This window comes from Patella vulgata, chromosome 6, assembly GCF_932274485.2.
Source record: "Patella vulgata chromosome 6, xgPatVulg1.2, whole genome shotgun sequence".
NCBI classification, from domain to species: Eukaryota; Metazoa; Mollusca; class Gastropoda; family Patellidae; genus Patella; species Patella vulgata.
In genome coordinates, this window is record NC_065884.2 from 7,094,105 (window position 1) to 7,115,017 (window position 20,913).

At 38.5% G+C, this 20,913-nt stretch overlaps 2 long non-coding RNA genes across 2 annotated transcripts; one reads left to right on the forward strand and one right to left on the reverse strand.

Annotated features, from left to right (window-relative positions):
• Positions 1-1,094: 1,094 nt before the first annotated feature.
• Positions 1,095-4,874, forward strand: LOC126824990 (uncharacterized). The gene is made up of 3 exons (XR_007681723.2): positions 1,095-1,255; positions 3,523-3,735; positions 4,599-4,874. It is a non-coding gene; the product is annotated as an uncharacterized LOC126824990 (long non-coding RNA).
• An 11,781-nt stretch (positions 4,875-16,655) lies between these two features.
• Positions 16,656-19,902, reverse strand: LOC126824977 (uncharacterized). The gene is made up of 4 exons (XR_007681706.2): positions 19,885-19,902; positions 19,300-19,429; positions 17,565-17,774; positions 16,656-16,782 (listed from the first exon to the last, which is right to left on the reverse strand). It is a non-coding gene; the product is annotated as an uncharacterized LOC126824977 (long non-coding RNA).
• Positions 19,903-20,913: the final 1,011 nt, after the last annotated feature.

Consider the following 20,913-nt stretch of genomic DNA (forward strand, 5'->3'; position numbering starts at 1 on the left):
ATAGGTGTTGACGAGAATTTTAAATTTTATTCTGGCTCTCACCGGTATCCAGTGTAGCTGCTTCATATACAATGAGGTGTGATCATATTTTGAGGTTCTTGTGACAAGTCTTGCAGCGTTATTTTGAGCGATTTGAAGTCCATCAAGAACTGCTTCTGGTGCTCCAGATAAAAGTGAATTTGCATAGTCTAAGTGTGAAATGACCAAGGCGTTGATAACAGTTTTTAGAGCACCTGGATTCAGGTAGTTCCTAATTTTGGATAAAGACCGCATTTGGAAGTGCATGCGGCTTATGATGTTGTTTATTTGCGGTATGGCAGACAGAGTTCGTTCGTTAGATATCCAAGATTTTTAACTATCAGCATCTTTGGATAGCGCCCGGTGTGTAACTCTATTGACTTAACATCACTTGCCTGGTTCTCGTCGTATCTAAGATATATAACCCAATATGTAATGGTCAACCGGAAATAGTTGACGTTATCAACCCCACTCTAGTAGACGAATCCACAAATCGTACACCAGCATGGATGACATTAAACAAACTAAAACTAAACGAGGGTAAAAAAAAAAGAAGAAATGAAATGAAATGGGTTTTGGGCTAATACGCCATACAGAGTGCTACGAGGGAAACTGGTAAAATTTTTAATGTTGTTACTTTATACCACAAAAGGAGTAATAATTTATTTTCAGTGAGTTGACGCCACCTGATTGAAAGAAAGCAATTTAAATTACCACCAATCATATGCCTACACCGGTATTAATAGACCCACTACTATCGTAATTTGATGATATATTAAATGGTAATATTTTATATAATTGGGATACTATTTCATACACCATTCCCATCTGTCAATATCACTCTCAATGCATTATACAAATGGACAAAACTGCATATAGACCATAGCACAGATTTATAATATATTTTATGATTTTAAATGGTGTTAATATCTAGCACCTCGGAGATATAATTGGGCTAATAAGCATACAGGCCACAGCACAGATTAATAGTATTATTTCATGATATGGTTTAATGGTGTTAGGGGATATAATTTGGCTAATATTTAATAAACCACCACCATCAATGTGTCATATATATATGCTGTATATAATAAAGCAAGATCAGTATTAATACATTGTAGAAGTGGACGTAAAGCTCCGGGACCAGGAACGAACCAAGCAAGATCAGCATCAATACTGTATATATAGAGAACAAATCATACAGACTACAGACAAGATTAATCTGTATTAATAAAAGGTAAGTGACAGTCTATAATTATAAGGGAGCCACGGTGGCTAGGTGGTTAAGACGCTGGCTCGCTAGCCTGGAGGTCGGGTGTTCGATCCCTGCATTGGCCGAGAAAGTTCATCTGGATTTTCCGACCTGGTTCCCCTTGTCAGTGGTGCAGAACGGAGGGCCTGACAAGGACAGCTGTCTAGTCCTTCGGATGAGACGAAAAACCGAGGTCCCGTGTATACATTGGAATGCGCGTAAAAGATCCCTTGGCAGTTCGAATTCGATATAAGAGTAGGCGATAGTGCCGCTGCCCGGGCAAAATTTCCCTCATAGCACACTGTATGGCGTATGCCCGTCTTCATTAGCCCAGTATAGGAGCAGAACAGTAGGACGTTAAACCCCCATTTCATTTCATTTCTATAATTATAAAAATTGATTTAAAGCTATATTCCCTCTAGAGTTGAGATTCTTAATATATAACCATCGTTAGTCGTTCCGATAAGTTAAAAACCGAGGTCCCGTGTACACATTATCTCCCTTGGCAGTTGGATTCTGATATAAGAGTAGACCATATTGCCGCTGCCCGGGCAAAATGACCTCATAGCACAGTTTGGCGTATGCCCGTCTTCGTTAGCCCAATCGGAGCAGAACAGCCGGACGTTAGATCCCCCTTCATTTCATGTTATAACCACCGATTTGAAAATATGTTTCAAGTACTGGCGAAATATATTTGGTACCTAAAACAATTTATCTTACGAGTTGTTTCAACCAATTTTAATGTATGGGCCATCATATTTTAAATACCCCTTAAAGATACATTCTCACGAAAGTATTTATAGGGTAGTTATTTCCGATAAAAGTGTGGCAAATTTGGTATAAATGAAAAGTAGAGACACCCAACCTTACTAGAAAAACACCCGTGAGCCAAGCACTGGCTATAAATGTCAGGGTATCACTAACTGGCAACCCTACGGCTTATTGTCTGACAGCTTGACTAAGGAAGCGGTTGTTATTTCTTGATCGAATGGTTAGGCGCATTTGGGAACATTGAGGGGTTTAAACTTACAACTGAAATTAAATGGAGGAAAATAACTTGGCAGAAAATAATCCAAGAATTTATTTAGATTTCCATATGTATGGCAAATGGACAGTACGTAACGACAAATACATACTGAAATGGACCCTCCTACAATCAAGTTACATGATAAACATGGCTTTTGAAAATGATTTGGTTTTTATATCGTGGCGTATTTCCACGCGAATACAATGATTTGAAGCAAATATTTAATAGGTTAATTACTTTGAATATGTTTTTAGTCTAAATATATCATCAAATCACCCAGTTTGTACGCGGGAAGAGATCTTTAATACATCTAAGAGTACTTAAGATTTTGTGAGATTTGCCAGACAAGGACACATTTTGATAGCAAATACCAGAACAGTGAATTAATTTATGCTATGTATATTATGCAATTTGGGTCGTTAATTTGATTTTTCCTAGTCGTTTGAAATTTATTACATTATATATGAAAGATAAGATAAAGAGCTGGCAGTTCTCACTATAATAGTTAACAACTAGATAATGTAAAGGGAATTTGCTGACAATTTCAGTCAAATTGATCCACCCTGAACCGAGAAACTAGCGATTGAACTTTAGGCTCGATCATCAATACGTAAGTCGGTACGATAAAAAAAAAACTCAACATATTCTGGATTATCCATTTTTAGATGATTTTAATGAGCGTTGAGCAGCAGATCGGATTCAAATTCAGTAAAAATCCGACAAATAAGATGGCATGTAGAGGTGATTGAGATTTTTTCATGTTAATAAATGCCTAATTAATAGTTCATATACAACTTCAGACCGAAAGAAAGACCTGCAAATAGGAAGATTTACCATTTGCATAGTATGTGTTTTCAGTTAAAGTTTTGCCGGATTATTCTGATTTGGACCAAGCTAATATGGATTTCCGCAATCGGATACCATATAAATAGTCGTTCGTTTTTGCTGGTTGCGATAGATAGATGTAAGTGGGTCGGTAGATCAATAACATTATTAGTGAGAGAAATGAAATGAAATGGTGTTTAACGTCCTACTGTTCGACTCTGAAATAAAATGGGTTTTAGCGTCGTACTGTTCTGCTCCGAAATGAAATGAGTTTTAACGTTGAACTGTTCTGCTCCGAAATGAAATGAAATTAACGTCCTACTTTTAACTATTCTATTGGTAGCTACCAAAACACCCTGACACCAAGTCTTGTAACCATGTATTATACTGTTTGTTTCAGTATGAAGTTGTTAATTGTAGTATGTGCTCTAGTAGCAGTAACATTGGTTGGTAGATCAGAAGGATTCACCTGTTCTCCATGCACGGACACAGAGAGAAGTCGGTGTCGTCCTGTACCCGCAACTGATGACTGTGAACAAGTTCTAGACTACTGTAGATGTTGTACCAAATGCGCTATTAAAGAAAACCGGAGTTGTGGCGATTATAGTCAAAGGTAAAACAATATGATCAACATATTTTACCCAATAGAGCTTAAAGATGCATTATGCAAGAATTGGATAACGAGCTGACCTTTCTTGCAATGATAGTGCTAAATTCGATAATGAATGATGAATATATTGTAAATTTCATTCAAATTACTTTATTCTGAGCAAGATTATGACTGTTTGAAGATGTAGCGTACATTGTTTATTATCGTAGCAACGATACTTGAAAATCGAGCCTAATCTCAATTATCCATAATAGTTTATATAACATTTGGAGCCAAGATAAAGACCCGCAAAAGGTAGATTTGGCTTTTACATAATGCATCTTTAATGTAGTTTCATCTCTACACGATTGATTTATTTTATTTGGAGGGATTAAGCGAAGGTTGGCCTGTTAACTAATTTTGTTTACTGTTGGAAATCACCAAACTAGCTTTATTATAAATTTCAATGAAGTCTGACGGTCATCACACATAATAAATCAACGTATAAAACTCAATGAAATCGTAAATATTATTTTAGCCACAAATCAAAGAAGTCTCTGACCATTTAAATAAGTCCTGAGTCGATATTATATAAAATCGGTTATATCACAACACTTACTTTATCTAGATGCAAAAATTCTAAGGGCATAGTCGCATCCCCATTGATCAACAAATAAAATCCAATGAAATAGACATATCACAACGGTTATATCACAACACTTACTTTATCTAGATGCAAAAATTCTAAGGGCATAGTCGCATCCCCATTGATCAACAAATAAAACCCAATGAAATAGACAATTTTATTTTAGCCCGAAATCCAAACCAGTCTGTCCACCATACAAAATCATAAAGACGTGAGTGTTTATTTCATGTTTTTCTTACAGATGTGAAACTGGTTTGACCTGCGTGAAACCATCGGGACCAAGACGATTTCCAACAGTACGATATCCAGATGGTTTTACAACACCACCACCACCACCGACAGAATCATATAACGCTTGGTGGCAGAGAACTCGTTTCATGAACATCGGAACCTGTACCAGATCCTAATCGTAAAGACTCGGATAGAAGAACAAAGAAATAAAAAAATTAAGTGTATACTGTATCTCTAGGATACGCATGTAAAATAGATAAACTAAATAAATTAAATTCTATTGTTCCGTTGTTGGCCGAGACAATTCATTGGGATTTTCCAGCGTGGTTCCCCGTTGTGAGTGGTGCAGGGCGGAGAGCCTTACAAGGACAGCTGTCTAGTCGTTCGGATCATTGGTGGTGCACGTAAAAGATCCCTTGGCGGTTGGAATTCGATATAAGAGTAGGCCGTAGCGCCGGTGTTAGGGCAGTTTCCCTCATAATACACAGTATGTCTGTCTTCATTAGCCCCGTCGGCGCAGAATCATAGGAAGTTAAACCCCATTTCATTTCATTTCATTTATATTGCATCATGTTGTTTAAATAAAATATGTCGAATGTCCCAGTATATGAATTTGGAATTAGACTCAAAAACAAAACCAAACAACATATAAACATGAGCTAACGAAGACATGCTTTACGCCATGCAATGCGCTACGAGTCAAACTCTTACTCGAATTCTGTCAAGTGTTCTTTAACGTGAACGTCAAGGCATACACGGGACCTCCGTCCTGTCTGCACCACTGACATGGGAAAACTTCACCGGACTATCCCGAGGAACCCATGCAAAAAAACTTAAAATATTTAAATTTCCATACATGTAGATTGGGGATGATCTGGCTGGATTTGAATGAAATCTGTCCATACCTTCGTTAAAAACTACACATTTTAGCTTTCAGTCACGTCTTCTACAAGTTGTTTCGTACTTAACAATGAATGAATGAATGAAATGTGGTTTTATGGCACGTCAGCTCCAACCGGGCTATATTGCGCCAAACATATGGTGAAAAAGTCAAGACAAAATAAAGGAAATCACAGAAATATATTTATATCCATAAATAAAAACAAATATCACAGATAATATACAAAGTTAAAAATAAATATCAAATACTTTATGAATATAAACAATTAAAATGAAAGAAGATAGGATACATATATATATACAGTTAAAACTTGTAATAAAATTTTGTCTCTTTTAAAAAGTTTAGAATCTCACAATATAGCTCCGGTTGAGCAATTAAATGATGTAATGTCTGGCAACGGTAAAATTTAGATCTAATATTTCCAAGATACTTGCACTCGATCAAAATGTGCTTCACCGTCACAGGAACATGACAGTGTTCACATTCTGGTTGAGGCTCTCGTTTCAAGATGAAAAAGTGAGTTAAAAAAGTATGACCAATGCGAGAGCGACACAAAACAACTTCATCCCTCCTGTTGGTTCTATAGGAGCTTGGCCAGTCTCCTAAGAGAGGCTTGATATGATGAAGTTTATTTGTGCCTGCAAGATCCCAAGACCGTTGCCAGCGGTCATAAATAAAATGATTTATACATGCTTTATAATCTTTATATGGTATTAAAAAGGGTGATTGGGGAAGATCTAAAGCAGCTTTGGCAGCAAAATCTGCTTGATCATTCCCCCTTATATCAACGTGACTGGGGAGCCAGCAAAAGACAATGTCCTTGCTGTTCAACTCGTAAGATAGTAGCAGACGATAAACATCTGCTACTAATGGGTGTTCAAGCTGTTTATTGTTAATTGCTTGAAGCGAGGACAGAGAATCAGTAAAGATGGTGTGCTGTAGTAAATGTGATGATTGAATGAACTCCAAAGCCTGAAGAATGGCCCGGAGCTCAGCTGTAAATATTGAAGCAGCAGGTGGAAGACATACAGAAATGGTCTCAGTTGGCGTCACTGTAGCCGAAGCCACCCGATCACCATCTTTAGAGCCATCTGTGTAAATAGGAGCATAATCACCATATTTAGACCTTAGCTCTCTAAAAAGAGATTGGAACACCGTCGAGCTAGTATTTCTCTTCTTATGTTGAGTAAGATCGAAATCGATCTTTGGGAGAGATATAGCCCACGGCGGAGACCTAAAGAAAGGGGTATTCGCAATACTGTCAAGGCTGATACCAGCCTCCGACATGAGGGGTTGTATGCGAATACCGAATGATGGAATAACCTTAGTCTTTCGCAGATATAAATGCTCATGATAAGGTCTAAATATGGTATTAGCAATATCAGGAAATGTTGTTAAGGTGGTATTATCAACATTTAGATGGTTTACTGATAATGCACTACTTTTACCTTTAATCCTACGAATCCTATCCCATACCGATTTAGATGTGGTACGGGAATTGATCCTGTGCTGTAGTAAATGTGATGATTGAATGAACTCCAAAGCCTGAAGAATGGCCCGGAGCTCAGCTGTAAATATTGAAGCAGCAGGTGGAAGACATACAGAAATGGTCTCAGTTGGCGTCACTGTAGCCGAAGCCACCCGATCACCATCTTTAGAGCCATCTGTGTAAATAGGAGCATAATCACCATATTTAGACCTTAGCTCTCTAAAAAGAGATTGGAACACCGTCGAGCTAGTATCTCTCTTCTTATGTTGAGTAAGATCGAAATCGATCTTTGGGAGAGATATAGCCCACGGCGGAGACCTAAAGAAAGGGGTATTCGCAATACTGTCAAGGCTGATACCAGCCTCCGACATGAGGGGTTGTATGCGAATACCGAATGATGGAATAACCTTAGTCTTTCGCAGATATAAATGCTCATGATAAGGTCTAAATATGGCATTATATGAAATATGATTTGGAAGTGATGCAATTTTCGTAGCATACTGCAGAGCAAGCTTATCACGTCTGTTGTTCAATGAGAGCTCGTGCGCCTCGACGTATAAACTTTCCACTGGAGATGTACGAAATGCTCCTAAACTGATTCTAAGTCCCTGGCTGTGTATAGTGTCGAGCTCTTTGAGATAAGACTCGCGGGCAGACCCATACACAATACACCCATAATCGAGTTTTGATCTTATTAAAGATTGATATAATTTGAACAAGACTTTACGGTCTGCTCCCCAGTCAGTATTTGATAAGACTCTCAATATGTTGAGGGCTTTCAGACATTTCTTTTTTAGGTTTTTAATGTGGGGGATAAATGACAATTTCTTATCAAATATCAGCCCCAGAAATTTGGTTTCATCCACAACTGGAAGGCGGTTGCCATCCAAATAAAGTTCTGGATCTGGATGCAAAACTCGTTTCTGACAGAAATGCATGCAGACAGTCTTGGATTTCGAAAAACGAAATCTATTTTCGGTTGCCCATTGTTGAAGTGAATTCAAACAAAGCTGCAACTTACGTTCGACTATCCGCATGTCTGTAGAACCATAGCACATCTGAAAGTCATCAACATAAGGAGCGCCGTTTGTATCTGGTTTAAGGCACGCTGGGATAGTATTAATTTTTATCGCAAAAAGAGTTGGGGATAAAATACTTCCCTGTGGAACCCCCATTTCCTGAGGAAATGGGTCAGAGAATATTGATCCCAGTCGTACCTTAAATGACCTATCTTCCAGGAAATTTTTAATGAAGATAGGTACGCGACCTCGTAGGCCGAGGTTATGGAGGTCGCGCATAATACCGTGTTTCCACGTTGTATCATATGCTTTCTCCAGATCAAAAAATATTGCAACTAAATGTTGCTTCTAGATGAAAGCGTCCCTGACAAACGTTTCAAATCTAACGAGATGATCAAGAGTGCTCCTTTGGGACCGAAATCCACATTGGAGGTCTGTAATGAGGTTGTTGGACTCAAGGTACCAAACAAGCCTTCGATTGATCAATCTCTCCATGGTTTTGCAAATACAGCTAGTAGGGGTGATGATTTTCCGTTTCAGAAAATAGCAAATTCCGTTTTAAGTATTTTTAATTCCGTTATTTTCCGTTTCAGAGCTGACCATATTCCGTTTTTTCGAGATAAAATGTTATTTTATGAATAAATGAATAAAACATCTTAAAATGCCTTTTATTACAAAACGGATCATTTTAAACCAATGATAACAAATGTTGAATTGTGAATGACTTGTAATGTTCAATGACTAGTTATTCTTTAAACCTGTTTCCCGAATTAAATAACAGAAAATTACATCTTGTGAGCTCGTTTCATCTTTTTAGCAGACGAAGTCATGTTTCTCAGCTGCTAGGTGTAGTCGCGATTTATCCAGACATCTTCGTAGTTACTACCGTTTCTTCGAGAATAAGGGCTGGATTCACAAGGCTACGGTATATTTCTGATGTCACGTGGTTAATGCGGATAAACACGAGTCACGAGCCCGGCAGTAAAATAAGAAGTAAATGAAACGATTTTTACTTTTATGAAGTGACAGAAGTTTTTTTAAAGACATATATATACATTACAATGTTTAATTCAAGTTAAACTACAGAGTAATTTTATAATGGGATACATGAAAGACGGGTTTTCGTTTCGATTAAAATTATGATTCCTAAATGATGAAATGAAAGTAGCGAAATACTAAAATAGACAGTAACAAAACCACGCGATATCATTCAATATTTCCGATTTTTATGAATAAAAAGATAAAATACTTGGATAACTGCAAAACTATTTTGAGTTTGTGTTTAGTATCAGCAAATATCGGCTTTTCCGTCTTTTTCCGTGTGAGATTTCAAATTCCGTTTTGAGTGGACAATTCCGCGATTTCCGCGTTTTTTCCGCGATCACGGAAAATCATCACCCCTAAGCTAGTTTAAGCGATCGGACGATAATTGGTAGGATTCGTATGATCTTTACCGGGTTTTGGGATGGGAATTATTGTGGCTTCATGCCACGAAGGGGGGAATTTCCCATCAACCCAAATCCGGTTAAAAAGATCCAGTAAAATTAAGAGAGTGGAAAAAGGTAGATGTTTTAGAATTTGGTAGTGTATTTCATCTGGACCAGTTGCAGTGTCCCGAGCTCGCTTTAGCGAATCCCGAAGCTCTGCAATGGAAAAAGTATCATTATAGCATTCATCATTACGGGACTTGAAATTAAGTCTCCTTTTCTCCTGCTGTTGTTTAATGCCTAGAAAGGCATTGGAGGAGAAATTGGATGATGAATTGTATGAAAAAGTACTGGCCAGAGAATTAGCAATATCAGGAAATGTTGTTAAGGTGGTATTATCAACATTTAGATGGTTTACTGATAATGCACTACTTTTACCTTTAATCCTATCCCATACCGATTTAGATGTGGTACGGGAATTGATCCTTGAGACATAACCTTGCCATGAAGATTTCTTTGCTTGGCGTATGGTTCTACGGGCCTTCGCCCGGACCATTTGGTATGACGCAATATTCTCCATGGAAGGATGGTTCTTTAATCGTCTCAGGATACGATCACGCTCTTTAAGAGCGGATTTGCAATCATCATTATACCATGGTTTATTGAAACGTTTTGGTTCAGTCGTGGTTTTTGGAATCGCCTGCTCAGCTACATCTTGTAGAATTGAAGTGAATAAGGCCATGGGTTCATCTGCATCTTCTAACTCCTTTGCATCAAAAGAGAAGAGACACAAAGATTCAAATAGAGCCCAATCAGCCTTATGCAACTTCCACCTCTGGGGCCTTTCGACCGGAGAGGGACCATTATTATCAATCAAGATAGGAAAGTGGTCACTACCACACAGATCTTCATTTACTCTCCATGTAAAATCCTGAAAAAGAACCGGAGAGCAAATGGTGAGATCTAGGGAAGAAAAAGAAGCTGTGGCAGGATGTAGGTAAGTAGGCGAGTCATCATTTAATAAACACAAATTATTAAGGTTAATGAAGTCCGCTATTTGTTTACCTCTGTTGTTATCATCTGGACTGCCCCAGAGTGAATGATGACCATTGAAATCTCCCGTAATTATAAACGGGAGAGGGAGTTGGGCAACAAGGTCATCAAGATCATTGGGGCTCAGATGCAAACTGAGAGGAAGATATATAGAACAGAGTGTTATAAGAATATGGAATGTCACCCTAACTGCAACTGCCTGTAAAGGCGAGTTGAGGGTGACTTGACTCTGAGGGATATCTCCATTAAGAACAATAGAAACGCCCCCATGAACTCGACCATCATCAACTGCGTGATGATGGTAACTAACAAATTGTCTAAAAGACAAAGTGTCAGAATTCTTTAAGAAAGTTTCCTGTAAACAAATAGCTAAAGGATTGTATTTTTGAATTAATAATTGAACTTCATTAAAATTTGGTTTTAAACCACGACAATTCCATTGAATAATGGAATTTATCATTGTCAGGGATAATTTATTGGTGGCGGCTTACCGCCGACGGGGTCATTACGGACCCCCTCTACGGTAATGCCGTCCATCAGATCAACCCCATATTTATTGAAATGAATAATAGGGTCTTGTGAACCCTTTTATTCTTTTCACGCAACTTTGCTAATTTCTTTTGTCTTGTTGAAATATATACTTTTCCTGAGAGGGAGGGATAACCAATGACTGCGATCCTGACCCAGTGGACCTGGGATCAGAAGTTGCAGCTTTCGGTTTACCCAATGGAGATGATTCCTTGCCATTCTGGGAGGAAGTATTGGGAATGGTCCCAATAACTTCAGTTGGGGGCAAGGAAGATGAACCCTATCAGGCAAGGGCAAAATTGTTTGGATCGAGCTCTCAGATGACTGAGAAGAGCTCGAGACCCCTTTATTTTGATCTGATGTTGTCAAAGTCTTCATTTTCTGCTTATCTGGCCAGGATATGTCTGTCTGATACGGAGATGGATCTGGTGGAAACTTTAACTGCACTAGCAAATGATTTCCCTTGTGATGCAATGGGAAACAGTGCAGATAAATCTACCTGTTTTCGAGCATCGAAATATGGTATCTTTCGCTCAGACATGACCTGTTGGATTCTTTTCTCTTTTTGCCATATTGGACATTCACGGGAATAAGCAAAGTGCTTTCCCTTACAGTTCACACAACAAAACTCAACCTGGCAGGTAGCGCTCTCGTGGCCATCATGGTCACAACGAGCGCAGGTGTCTTTACCCCTGCAGACAGTTTTGCTGTGTCCAAATTTTTGGCACTTGTAGCAACGAAGAGGATTGGATATGTAAGAATCCACAGGTATATTTAAATAACCTGCCTTGAGAGTCTTTGGTATGTCGGGACGATTGAATGTGAGGATGTAGGTGCTTGTTGGAATCACCTTATCTCCTCGACGAACACTAATTCTTTTGACGTGTTGTACACCTTGAGAAGAAAGGTATTCTACCATTTCTTCCTCACTGCTGCCTTCAAGGTCCCGGCAACGTATTACACCTCTACTTGAATTTAAAGACCTATGAGGAGACACCTTAATAAGAATGTCTGCGAAAGATGAAGATTTAAGAAGCATGGTAGCATGCTGCTCTTTGGCACATTCTATTAAGAGTGTTCCATTTTTTAGTTTTTTGATAGCCTTAGGCTCGCCGGCTAAGCCAGCTATGCCTTTGGTTATCAAAAAAGGCGACACTTTAGATAGGTCTTTTGAGGGACTCTCAATTAAGAGGAACCTCGGCCAAGACTTTGTCATTTTACAATTATTATTAAATATATTCGAAACGTCGTCTGAACTCGGACGTTTCTGTTTATATTTATTAATATCTTTAACTATTGGGGTGGGGGGATTGGGGAATCCATGAAAGTATTTTTTTTTAAGTTCACCCCTCGTCGTCCCCAGGTTACTTCCCTGCCTACCAGGGGGAGGACTATCGCGGATAACCTGCGCTTGGCCTCAGGGCTCGACGAGGGGTATACTCAAGCCAGAAAGTAAAACATACATTTCTAACCTGATTGACCCAAGCCGCCGCCCTGTAGAATGTACAAAGGACACAAAGGTAGATAATTGCTGAGTGAATAAACAACAAAGCATTACACTGGGAAAGGTACAATCTACAGAGCTAAAACGACCAAAGCCGATTGATCAGAGTGGGCCACTCTGACCTCCCGTCTAGGTGAACCATGGGCCAAAGTAATGTGTTGCAGAGAAAGGGCTCGCAAGCCAAATCCCCACTCAATTACCAGGATTCCACTCTCCACCGACACGGGTCGCAACGCACGGCAAACACGTTGCCCCATTACAGGGATCCTTTTAGTCGCCTTTTACGACACGCGGGACATACGAAGGGTATATTCTTATCACCCCCTACACCCCAGGGGGGTCGTACTTAACAAGGAGTGTAACGAACGCTGGTGATATGTGTTAATGACATTAGGTCAGAGCTCGGTTTGTCGATGAGTAGGTTTGTCTGAGGTTATTATGCATATGAATATACGCCATAGTGTGCTATGACTATGCTTTGTTCCTATCAAGGTGATGGTGGGGGGGGGGCACGCCAGAAAGTCCGTCTCTATGAAGTTTTTAATCCGACACGGTATCGAAATCTGGTACGTTGTTACGTGGTTTACAAGGATTCTAACGAAAGCTGGCCAGAACTCTGTGCCATTAAAGGGAAATATTGGTGTCAAGTCATTATTACATAATGTGATAGAACTGGTTAAATACGTTCCAAATATAATTTTAACACAGAGATCATTGCTACGACAGATGCGTTATGAAGAAGTGACGAACGCAAAAGGAAAACACGAGTTATCCCTCTATATAACTGACAGAAGTGACGAGTGATAACAGATACACGGGCGAATTTCTGCTCACTAATAATTCCCTCGAAGACCAATAGTTGTTATATGAGACTGTGGGAAGATATCTGACAATTAAAAATAAATATGGACTGTCACTAAATAGGAGTAAATGGGAAAAATAGAAAACGTCCGTGCATTACCATATTTTTTTTATTAAGTATAGAACGAATAAAAACAGTGAATGTATGGATTCTAAAGAACAATGTTGGTGTCCGTCATTATTACATATGTGATAGAACTGGTTTAATACGTTCCAAATATAATTTTAACACAGAGATCATTGCTACGACAGATGCGTTATGAAGAAGTGACGAACGCAAAAGAAAAACACGAGTTATCCCTCTATATAACTGACAGAAGTGACGAGTGATAACAGATACACGGGCGAATTTCTGCTCACTAATAATTCCCTCAAAGACCAATAGTTGTTATATGAGACTGTGGGAAGATATCTGACAATTAAAAATAGATATGGACTGTCACTAAATAGAAGTAAATGGGAAAAATAGAAAACGTCCGTGCATTACCATATTTTTTTATTAAGTATAGAACGAATAAAAACAGTGAATGTATGGATTCTAAAGAACAATATTAGGTGTCCGTCATTATCACATATGTGATAGAACTGGTTTAATACTAGATAACAAATCTTACCTCTCAACCCTCCGTGTTTCGAGATAAGAGATGATGCCATTAACTCCAATGTAGCACATGCGGGACCGATTCGCACCCGGCATTTGTAAACAAAATTGACAATATTTTTAATCAAAACAACGATTGATTATTGTTATTTATAATATTTCTGCCACATCCAACAACAATTTAGCATAAAATCCTACCTGAAACGGGTACAAATCGTCGTTTTTTTAAATCGAGGCGTTAAGCCGTTACTAAGACCGCCATCTTTTTAAACGATACGCTGTCATCATGAAGGCGGGGCTAAATAAAAGGCTTTTATAACAGCCAATCAAAAGGGCAATCTAAAGCATTTTAACAGATGAATGGATTTTGATGGCGGTGAATGTCAGACAAAAACAACGCTTCATTAATTTAAACGCGAATATTTGGAGTTAGGCGACAGTTGTGCCACTACATTGGCCTCTGTAAGTTTAATTAATCATAATAGTATAAACTCATCTTATTTTAAAGATGTAACATGCATTAATAAAGAAATTGAGTTTGCCACTTGGAACTAAAGGCATCCAATCGTAGCTAAAAACAAACACATCAGTATATCTCAACGTTTTAGCTACGTTCTCGTAGCTAGTTTAATACGTTCCAAATATAATTTTAACACAGAGATCATTGCTACGACAGATGCGTTATGAAGAAGTGACGAACGCAAAAGAAAAACACGAGTTATCCCTCTTTATAACTGACAGAAGTGACGAGTGATAACAGATACACGGGCGAATTTCTGCTCACTAATAATTCCCTCGAAGACAAATAGTTGTTATATAAGACTGTGGGAAGATATCTGACAATTAAAAATAAATATGGACTGTCACTAAATAGGAGTAAATGGGAAAAATAGAAAACGTCCGTGCATTACCATATTTTTTTATTAAGTATAGAACGAATAAAAACAGTGAATGTATGGACTATTTCTATTTTTTCTCGCTTTCACCTGATTAGAACCAAAGTTATCATGTTCCAAAGTCTCAACAAGTCAACTTGCTTATCTCTGCTTAGTGGAAAATGCGCATGATCGGCCTCTGCCAAGGCATTCACCTAATAGACTCCTACACCAAGTTTGAACATTCTACCTCAATTAGGAGAAACGTTATTGTGTGCCAAAGGCTCGACCAATCAGATTGAAGTCTCTACTTTGTCTCAGCAGAAAATACTCAGCATCAAACTTTGTTTAGGTATTGATGTAATAAACCTATACACGAAGTTTCACCAGTGTCACTCAACTAGAATCAAAAGTGGTGATGATAGAGTACTACTTCCAGTTTCGGAGTTATGCTAAATCCGGTTCATGGCTATGCCAGTGCTAGGCCGGGTCAATCGCTAGTAGTCTATCACTAACGATGGCCCATTAATTATCTTAATCTACCCCAAGATTATCTCCCACTCATTGCTCCTTAATCATACCCATGTACAACAGATACCACAGGGTGGAAAAGGTTTTTTCTGTTAGTTACCTGTGTACTATGAAACCACAGACAGTTGTGAGTATACTATTGACAGTTAAAACCACGGTGTTACTATGTAAATATGTATAAATTGATGTGAGAAGGCTGGCTAAAACGTCCTAAGCCTATCTGTAAAAGACCAGTACAAAGTCGATAGCTTCCATTTATTTTTCTACATACTTTGCCAACGATGTTGTAGCGCCTGGATGCCGGTCTGGAAGAAATTGTCTTCAGGTGGAAGTCTGACCGGGCCAAATCTGGCCACAAAAATATCGGGATATGCTTCAAAACTGAGCAGATTGTCACGGAACGTCAGGAATTTGACACGTTTCTGATTCACACGTCATGAGCTTTGGCCACCCAACTTGCATAAACTTTTCTCATTTCTAACTCGTTGGTTATGTGTTCAACCCGCTGACGAGAAATGCCCACAACACTGGCAGTATGTCGAGTGGTAATGTCATCCACCCGGATAATGTTTTATTGAATGTTTGCTTCTGGTGGCCTTCCGGGACGCTGGTCATCATCATGACAATCTTAAATTCCATAGCCCACTTATTTGTATTGGGGTTAGCCCTTTTCAAAATCATGCAACCGATTGTCGGGTTACGCAACGAGGCAGTAATATGTCGATTACTCAAAACTAATCCTAATCTTAGCCCTGGGGTAGCAAAGCTAGCCTGGAAGAGTTTTTATGGAACACACGTGTACAAAAGGTATCAACTAGTGTTGTAACCAGAATATATTCCCGATTTCACATTTATTATGTGAAACGAAAAATAATTATTATTAGTACCACTGGTCGTGGACAGATTGAACAATTCTGCCAACTCTCACAATAGAAATATCTTCGGCATTCAAGACCCCACCCTTCAAAAACATCTCGACGCTACGCCACTGCTCCTAAGGTTCACTATTAATAACAGTTATAACACGACATGGAAGAAAATATCGATATTGCCGATAATCGTCGGTAAAGCGTTTTGAAGATCGATAATCGATACAGATTTAGTATATCGATAATCGCATAATTATAGGTGTTTCGCCTGTAGGCACGCGGGGGGGGGGGCACGGCGGCTAGGTGGGTAAGGCGCTCTTAGACTCTTAATTTAATTTTTACTCTGCCATGATTTGAACTTGGACCCAATTAGTAATATATAGAAAATAACAACACAAGACGATATAAATATGTTATTTTGTACATTTATTTATTGTCGGGACCTGAGACAAGTCCCCGTCTTACTGTACATAGCTATAAACATATCCTGTTCAGTTTCTGGTGTTGGTTCTACACAGGTTAAGCCAGTTTCACATCTGTATAAAGCCAAATAGAAAACATAAACAAGTGCGTCGTTAAGATGTTAGATGGAAAACAGAATATAATCTGGCTAGTACAATCTTGTACTTAAAATTTCCACACAAATTGTCAATCATATTGTAATATTTATGTATATTGATGCATTCAGCGCTGGCATACATTGATTTTTTTGTTAACTATCAAAACAGTAAACTACGATTAAATTAGAAAATAAGACAAATCAAAGTGATGCGATTTCTTCGAGTCCCGTCGTTAAAATATTTCGATCTTATATCCCTTCCATTATAAAGCAAAACTTTGACTCGCTAACCAAGGAGGTCTCGGGTTCCCTTTCGATGTTGGCCAAGAAATTTCTTCGGTATTTTGGGCGCGGTTCCCCCTTGTCAGCGGTGCAAGACACTGGGCCTATTAAGGTCTGTCGTTCGGATGTGAAGAAAAACCGAGAACACGGGTACATTTGAAATCTGACAGTCCGGTAACATTGCCCTCATAGCACACTGTATGGCCTAAGCTGGTCTTCGTTGCGTGACAGACTGAGCCATGACAATAAACCCCATTTCAGTTCGGTGCGGTTTCCCCTTACAGCGGTACAAGGCACTGGGCCCGATAAGGTCGGTCTAGGGACGAAACATTGAGACTCCCGGGTACATTTGGAATTTTACAGTCTAGCAACATTGCCCTCATAAGACTGTATGGCCTCAACTGGTCTCCGTTAGCCCAGCCGGTGCAGAAAGGTAGGCCGATAAACACTATTTCATTTCAATGCTAGTTATATTACCTTTGACTGTAGCCACCACAACTCTCGTTTTCTTTAATAGCACATATTTCACAACATCCACAATTATCAAGAACCTGTTCACAATCATCAGGTGTTGCTGTAGAACACTCGCTTTTATACCCCTGTGTGCATGGTGGACAGAGATATCCTTCGGATCTACCAACTAATGTTACTGCTACTAGAGCACATGCTACAATTAACAACTTCATACTGAAACAAAGCGTATAATACGTGGTTACTGGTTACAATACAAGTTACAGTCTTGGTATTTCATCTACCACCCATGTTACTGCTACTAGAGCATATAATACAATTAACAACTTCATACTGAAACAAACAGAACAAATATATAATACGTAGTTACAATATACGTTTCTTTTCTTGGTATCTGATCTACCAATCAATGTTACTGCTACTAGAGCACATACTGCAACTAATAACGCCATACTACTGAAACAAATAATATAATACCAACTTCATACTAAAACTCACTGTAATAATGATATGTAGTTACATACTATTTATCATGTGTTGGGAACTGTACCGAACATGGTATTTTGCATATATTATGAATATGCATTCAGACTTCCCATTGTTCAAATGAAACAAGCCAGCAGTGAGACTGATGTTCCCCGCCAAAATTACAAAATAAATAGATGATACATATTAATTAATCGAACATTTAATTTTTTTCCAAAAGATCAAGCAATGGAACTGATTATCAGCTATACACTAAGTTTCATTACTCTCTATCAGATAGAATAAAAGTTATTTTGTCCCGAAGCCTCGACCAATGAAATTGCGTAGCTCTGTTTACCTTAGCTCAAATGTTAATCATTGAACTCAGTCAAGACATTCACCTAATGAACATCTTCATCAAGTTTAAACATTCTACCTCCATTAAAAGAGTTGTTTTTCAAAGTCTTTACCAATCAAATTGCTTATCGCTGCTTACCCGCAGCAAAACATGCTCATTATCGAACTAAGTCAAGGTATTGATGTAATAAAACTATACACCAAATTTCACCACTCTCACTTAATTAGAACTAAAGTTATTGTGTCCCAAAACATCAACCAATCAAATTGCTTATCTCTGCTTTCCCCAAAGCAGAAAATGCTCACCTTCGAACACCTACGTCCAGTTTGAATGTTCTAGCTCAATGAGAAGGAGAGTGAGAGTTTTTGAGTTCCAAAGCCTCGTCCAATCAAAACTGCTTATCGCCCTGCCTACCCTGAGCAGAAAATTCTCATTATCGGACTTACTCAAGATATGATGTAATGAAACTAAACACCAAGTTTCATCACTCTCACCTAATTAGAACCAAAGTTATCGTGTCCCAAAGCATCAACACAAAAAATTCCTTATCTCTGCTTACCCTAAGCAGAAAATGCTCATCTTCGAACGCCACCAAGGCATTGACCTAATAAACACCTGCACCAAGTTTGCACATTGTAGATCAATTAGAAGAAGAGTTATTATGTCCCAAAAAGTGTGACGGACGGACGGACGGACGAACCCATTTTAATAGTCCCCTGCTTTCTTTGAAAGGCGGGGGGACAATAAAATGGGGTTTAACGCCCCACTGTTCTGCGCCGACTAGGCTAATGAAGATGGACCTCACTATTAAGGAAATATATAGATTTAAATTATCACTAGACAGTAGCTGGCCCGTTTTAGTTCATATACATTTTTTAAATTCAATATAAATTGTTATAAGTATAGATTGTAACTTACCTGCTTTCAGTTTTACAGATTAATCTTCACTGTGGTCTGTGTGATTTATTTTCGGTTTATATATTGCACTGAGGCTGATTTTGACACGTTTATAGTGATGGTCTATCAAGAATTAGACTAATTGCATCTCCTATTTTGTGTAATTTAAAACCAATGAAATATGCATAAAATTACAGGAGTAAGATAACTGGTTCTATTTATATATCATTATACCTCCAGGGGTATGTAAAGAATGGATAAAATATTTTTGTTAGCCACCTGTCACTGGTCTTTATTACCATCCGGTTGTGTGAAGTGGTTTGTTGATTTCCGGGTACGGATTAATACTTTTGAAACCTAAAGATCAACTGACAAAAATAAATAACATGCGCTTCCTACCAAAGCAAATACTGAATTTGCTTCTCATACGTACAAAATGCACTACTGTTTTATTTTGCCTTTTGGGTTGGTGATACAATAGTTTGTAGAAGAGTGTTATCATTGCTATTGTTTGGGGGATCATATTCAATATTTAGACCAAATCCAAAAGTTACAATAGTAAATTTAATTAAAGAGACAATGTCACTGTTGCTGGTTAGTGTTTACCTGTTGTGTAAATTATTCATTAAATCCAATTTAACTTGTCCAGAGGGTTCGAAAATATTTTTAAATCCAAGTCACGTAAAGCTTTTCAAATCATTTGAGAGCCATTTCTATCAAGGGAGGTAATAAGCTCCAGATTTGATTGACTTCCTGTTCTAAGAATAGCTTTCCATGATGTCATAGCTACGCCGGCTCCGGGATAGACCGTGTCTGGCGCTATTGCCACAAATAAATAAAATACATAAGATCAGCGGAAATGTGAATGGAAATGGGGATTAAAATGACTTGGATTACCACACAATTAATTCAAGTTGATTAATGACATTCTAGACAGTCTGTCCGCGGATAGTCTACTTGTATTGTTTACAGATATATTGCCTATATCATCCAGAGGCTCGAGTTCGACATTGACAAGTGTTGATTTTTGTCCCTCGATTGACAAGTCGGAGTCCTATTAATATTTAAGTCACGCGTGTAATTATTAGTAGATCATCATGCCCATTGATTCGACTAAGAAGCACAAGCACGCAGGGTATCAGAGATAGTTTAGACTGAGATGGTCGTTAACAAATGTGAATGTGGGAACAGAGCAGATTAGGTGGGAAGAATTGAAGAAGAAGCTGAACATAGACAGACAGCCGTGCAGATAAAGGCAAAGTATGAAGGAAAAGACTACTGGGTGAGGCTGACCCCGGCAAGATTGCTGGGACCATTGCCGAAACCGAGCCTGAACAACCTTCAGAATTAGCTAAGAAAGAGACCCCGATTTTAATGTAAGAAATTATTTATTTCTCACAATAGTCTTCTTGGATTAAAACCAGTATACTGTCTACTCGACACAAACTAGGTCATTTTGGGACTAACACACGGTTCAACTTCATTTCAATAATTCACTTGCGCATATGGGTCTTTAGCAGGGGAAGGAAACAGGAGGACCCGGAGAAAACCCACGAGGTTGGACAGGCGTTGACACGTACAACCAGGGAATCGAAACCACGCCAGTTGACTCAATAACAGACCTTATGATACAGC